This window comes from Delphinapterus leucas, chromosome 19 (genome assembly GCF_059928025.1).
Source record: "Delphinapterus leucas isolate spDelLeu-1000000601 "Yukka" chromosome 19, BTC_Dleu_Yukka2, whole genome shotgun sequence".
NCBI lineage: Eukaryota > Metazoa > Chordata > Mammalia > Artiodactyla > Monodontidae > Delphinapterus > Delphinapterus leucas.
This window is the reverse complement of record NC_143147.1, coordinates 57,430,257-57,436,415: the sequence shown is the minus strand read 5'-3', so window position 1 is coordinate 57,436,415 and position 6,159 is coordinate 57,430,257.

Here is a 6,159-nt window from a genome sequence, read left to right as displayed (position 1 = left end):
GGTGAGTGGCACACACCAGGTGAGATGATGAGCTCATCGGCGTCCTCTTTAGGGGGCCGCACCCGTGACCTGACCTAACACTCCTCACGCCGTCGGCCCCACCTGCACATTCCCGCCCCAGGTCCCAACACCTGTCCCTCCCCCAGCCCCTGCCTGTGTCCCCTCGACACTATCGCCTGGTCTGCCCAGCCCATGTGATCACCCCCTGGACCCTCCCCAGACCCCCAGGGCCCGCACTCCACACCCATCCTGCACAGGGTTCTGGGGCCCAGGGAAGGTGAGGACCACACAGCACATGGGGTCTCACACGACCGTGTCCGCACAGGCCACCAGCTCAGCGAGGGGACCCCCAGTCCTCCAAGGCTACCTTCCCTACTTCTCCTGGTTCATCTGCACTGTCCATCCAGAAGGAACCCTCGGGGCAAGTGGACGATGGCCTATGGCCGCAGTGACACCTCCGGTCTTCTCCATTAACTGGGTCATCCCCCTCCCTCCCCCCTAGCCCCAAGGCAGGGCCCACAGGCCTGCCCTCAGCCCCTCCAGTGGAGGTAGCCCTGAGCTGCCCGGCCTACTGTGGCCTCTCCCCCAGGGCTGGGCGAGTGAGAGGGAGGCTAACTGCACGAGGGGGATGAGGCCCCACCCCACAGGCTCCAGACAAGCGTGTTTTATAGCCGCCCCCGCCTGCTTCCCTGGGCTGAGTCACTGAGGTGCCGGTGACCCAGAGCTGACTCAGGGAGGGCCTGTCCCTGGGGCTCCCAGCTGGGGCCGCAAATGGGGGGAACCCAGTCCACTCGGTCAGTTCCCAGGTGGTGACAGCACTGTGCACTATCCACTCCATCCCCCACCCTTGTCCCCAGCATGTGTCACTTCCCCTGGGACCAAGGTGTGCCTGCAACGTGGGACCTGGGCGGGGAGAGCTCGGGTGGGCCTGGGCTCGTCCAGGGTGTGCACAGACCCTCTGCTGAAACTGCCTTCTCTTTTTCTTGGGCAGGAAAGGGATTTCATACCTGGTTTCCTTGAAGGCCAGAGTTCCCCTGGTCACTTTCTCTATGCCAGATGCCCAGATTCCTGGGCCTACAGAACAGGCCACCATGTGCAAGCACAGGGGTGCAGGGCCACAGGGGGCTGGACAGGGTCCCCTTCACCCTGTGTCCAGCTGTCAGCAGGTGTGGCTGGGAATTCATATGTGAATGGGACTGCTGGCTTGGCACCTCCAGGGCCACCTGCCCTGGGCTGGTGGGTCCCGGGGCAGGGCTGCGGGCTGGGGGAGGGGCAGAGAGAGGCTGTGTTCCTCATACGGGAGGTTTTGGGAACAACTGAGAAAACAGGAACTCGGACCTCTCTGCAGAGGGATCTCATCTCCCTGTGAGCTCCTCACCTGCTATTGGAACCACAGTGGTGTTGGCACGATCCTGGGGGCAGGCGACTCTTCCTCAAGAATTTAAAGGTGAAGGGTCATGACTTCTGCAACTTATAAATGGCCCAGTGGAAAATGAACAAATGTGCACACACAAGACACATAAAGATGTGCCCGCGCTGACAGTGGGTGGATGGATCGGAGGGTGTGTGATGCTGGGTGCACGGTACCTGATTTGTGCAGCTTCAGACTTTTGAAAATGCACAACTGGGATATAAATTGGTAATTGCTGGGTCAGAAACTCCCCTCCTCAGGGAGGCAGCATGGTTCTGAGTCCTTCATCAGAAGCTGGTTCAACCGGCAGCCGACTAGGGAGCAGTCCATGTGAGCACCTACTGGGAGACAGAGGAGCATCTACTCCCATTCTCCCATATGGGAACATACGGGAGCTCCAGTTGAGCGGTGAGCCTGGCACAGGGTGAAGATGTGGACAGTGAGGCTGGCACCCATGCACAGAAGTGGGATCTCTGGGCCTGGCCCCTGGCACGCCACCCCCAGCAGCCAGGACCCTGCCCTCTCAATATCACCACCCTGGAGTCTCCAGGCCCAGGGGTGATCCCAGCCCAGCTTAGGAGCCTTGATGACAGGGCAGGTGCAACTGCATGGTTGTAGAAACGTGCACGTGCTGGGGGCACTGCCAGGCCTGGCCTGTAGCTGCCAGGGACAGTTGCTGGGATGGAGCCCAGCAGGCTTCCCAGGAGAAGTGATGCGTGAGCTGAGTGAGGAGGGCTGTTAAACCATGAGCAGCACGTACTCACCAAATATGTGGTGCAGGGTTGGGGTCCTTCTCCCCCGAGGGGCGCTGCCTCAGGGGACTCCGAGTACAGAGACATTCCTGCTGGTGTGATGGCTGTGGGGTCACCACAGCTCACCACCTGGCAGAGTGGGATGCTGCTAAGGCCAGGCTGGACAAGGTGGCTGCAGCAAACAACGGCGATGAGGGCGCAGGGATAATCATACCCCCGGCACTGTCTTTCACTGCTCACCCCGTGCACACACCTGGCAGACCGGCGGGAGCCCCTCACTTCTCCCTCCCACTTTTCGCTGCCGCACAGACAGCAAACATGCCAGCAGATTAGGTTAAGTAGGTGATTGCGTGAAGGTGTTTGGGTTGGGGCCAGCCAGCACTCTCCGGGCCGTTTCACGTCATAATTACATGTTGCCGGCTGCAGTTGCTAAATGTTAAATTACAAGCATTTGCTCGTGATCCGTCATTTCACCACGATTACAATAATTATGTCCCTATGAGAAGGTCAGCAAAAATGACCTCGAAGGAGGAAACAGAGTGGCAGAAATGATGGAGGCCCGGGGGCTGAGCAGGGAAGGTGCTGGATCCATGTGCGAACCTCCCTCAGCAGGTGGGGGTCTGGGTGTTTTCACGTGACCCACATACGTGATTTGGCAAGTACCCTAAAATATTTTTTGAATGCCAAAGAGAGAATTTCCTGGACATGTCTGGGAAAACTTTTAACGTTTTTCTGGAAGTGTCCAGTTTCTAGGGGAGGAAGTTGATTCTTCAATGAGCAGATTCAGGTGACTGGACATTTTGAATAATAGAATGACCATCAATACACATTTGAAGACCTCAAGACTGGGCAAAAAATGAAAGCATTTACAGCGACTGGGCTGTGTTAGTGTCTCAAAGAACTCATGCTCTAGGGAGAGTGGTGGGGAGGGGGCTGGGAAGAAGGTGCCCCCCACAAGGTCCCGAGTCCTGCTGAGAGTCAGATGGCACCTTGACCCCCGAATCAACATCTGTGCTGAGCCAAGGTTATCACACCCACCTGATATGAGGCTTTGCGTGATGATGTCACACACCGTACATCTCCCTGAGAATCGAGACCCCACCCACTTTGCAGGTAATGAGACTCAGAAACAGACCCTGACCCCACTGCCCGTGTGAACCAGACCAGAAAGAGGGCCATGTCAGAGCCTAGGTCCATCCATCACCCACAGGGTCTGCCACGCCCCGACGTTCAGAGGCTGGGAAAGGGTGTCCAGCCCCACAGACCCCACCCCAGCGAGCCTCCTTCCTCGGGTGGTGGGTCCCTGCCACACTTAAAAGAACGACTGGACTGTCATACAGAGTGAAGTAAATCCGCAAGAGAAAAACAAATACCATATTATTAGATATGGAATCTAAAAAAAAAAAAAGGTTCTGATGAACCTAGGGGCAGGACAGGAGTAAAGATGACTTGAGGACACAGGGAGGGGGAAGGGTAAGCTGGGACAAAGTGAGAGAGTGGCGTGGACATATATACACTACCAAATGGAAAACAGATAACTAGTGGGAAGCAGCTGCATAGCACAGGGAGATCAGCTGATCAGCTCGGTGCTTTGTGACCACCTAGAGGGGTGGGATAGGGAGGGTGGGAGGGAGACGCAAGAGGGAGGGGATATAGGGATATATGTATACATATAACTGATTTACTTTGTTATACAGCAGAAACTAACACAACATGGTAAAGCAATTATACTCCAATAAAGATGTTAAAAGAAAAAAAAAAAGAACAACTGGAGAGATGGCAGCACGGTCACCTGCTGCACGCTTGGGAGCTGCAGTTGTCCGGCCGTAACCATGGGTCATGGTCTCACTGAAGGCCACCACTGCTGCCTCTCGGGCGGGCCCCAGTCAGGGGCTGCACCCCTGGAACGCCCCACAGAGACGTGCCCAGGAGGCCATCAGGGAAACATTTCTTGAGTGAATGAACAGATCACAAGTGAAGGTTGATACTGACCTGAGTTTGGGCCATGGACTCCCTCACTATGCACTCTGCATGGACCTATGGGGTGGGGCAGGCAGCTCTGTAGGAAGCGCCCGCATCGCCGCCCCGCCATACGCAGCAGAGGCGAGGCCCAGAGCGTGCACCTCAAGGGTACACTGAGCTGTGCTGTGTGGCCTCTGTCATTGCTGAGCCCCGTCCCTCTGCCACCTGTGCCCCATTCCTCTGCCTTCCTGGGGCTGTGGAAGGTACTCGGGCAGGACGGTGGGGCCGTCACCCAGGTGTGGGGACAGGCAGCTTTGCCGTCTGACCCCAGTGGGTCTGGTCCTGCACCCTGCCTTCCAGCCGGCATTCTGGTGTTGGGGGTACTGTGAATGCTGGGAGGTGCCCAGCTTCTCTCGGACACCATGACGCCCGTCTCCCTTACCACTATGGGTGGGGGCACTGCTGTGGCCCCTTCCTGGGTTTAACTGGCAGTAAGGCTCACTGGGAAGTGCCCCCACAGCCATCCATGGACTAACACACCCCAAGGTTCTCTGACTGCCTGGGATCCTGCAGGGTTTCTCTGTCCCTGCCAGGCCCTAGGACGTGAAGCGGGGCAGGCGGTCACTGGGTGGCCTCAGACAGACATGACCCACCTCATCCTGCTGCCTCAGCCCCAAACATCATATGCCCCCCCAAGAGCTGACACCAGGAGCATCAGGAAGTGGCTTTGCACGGCCAGGAGGGCTCACCAGCCGCACCTTGCTGGGCGAAGAGGTGCCAGGAGGCCCAGAGCTGAGTGCCGACATGAGGAACCAGTTCTGCTGCTGCGGCCGCACCCTGAGGCTGGTGCTTGTCAGGAGGAGGGAAATCTGGAAATTCCTGCTTCAGGGACCCTCCAGGAATCCAGAGGCACCTGTGTCTCCAGAAGTGAGGGCCTGTCACAGAGACTTAGGTCTGATGGTCCCAAGATCCTATCAGATTCTTCCAAGAAGACTGCCAGAACTTTTTTTTTTTTTCAGAACTTTTAATTAATAGTCTTAATTTTTAGGTTTACAGAAAACTGAGCAGGTAGTAGAGAGGGTTCCCATGTAGTCCCTCCCCTGCCCCAGATTCCTCTCTTACTGGCATCTCCAATTAGTGTGCACAGGTGCTGTAATCAATGAGCCAATACCGACATAAATTAACTGAACACTGCAGCGTTTGCTCCCGTGTCGTTGCTCTGTCAGTGCTGCATGCACCACTGTGCTGAGCTTGTTTTAGGGAAATGGACCCGGGCAGAGGTGGTTTGGCAGCCTTCTAGGTTACAGCCCTGAGCCTGGGATGGGAACGAGCTCCGTGTCGCCGCAGAGACGGCTCTCCCCTTTGGTCCAGTGGTCACTAGAGGATTCTAAAACCCTGAGCAGGTCACTCAGGCTGGTAGCACTGACTCCGCATTTGTAATATGAAAGGGCCCTAAAGCTGCCCCGCCTCTTCCTCTGTGTGAAGACCTGGACCCTGACCAGCCACAGGGTCCTTCTTGGGTGGATGTGCCCAGCCAGGCTGCTTATAAAGCATTTCTTTATCACCTGCAGTGCCCGAGGTGAGAAGTGCTGCTGTGCAGACAGGCTCGGCGGGCACAGAGGTGGTTGCAGCTTCCAGATTCCAACGAGTAGACCCCTCTCCCCAGCGGCCTGGGTAGCAGTTTCACTTGGCTCACTTCTCAAAGCAGTTCTGCACCCTGGTACCTGCAGCAACAGGGGTGTGGTGTGGGGTACAGCAGGCCCCCAAGCCCAGAATGCACATGTGTAGTCCTCTAGCCTCAAAGCTGACTTTGGGTCTTGGGATGACATCACTGTTTTTGACCAGGCAGGGTCTTTGCTCCGGGCTTTGGCTGGGTGGGTTGACCTGCTCAGTTCCAGGGCCGCCCTAACAGATTCTTCAGTTGTAACCCCCTTCAAGGTGGAACGACGCCCCCACTGTTGCCCCAGGACTCCTGAGGGCGGCTGTCTCTCAGCCCATCTGTTTTGGACCTGCAGACTCAGAGGGTGATGATTC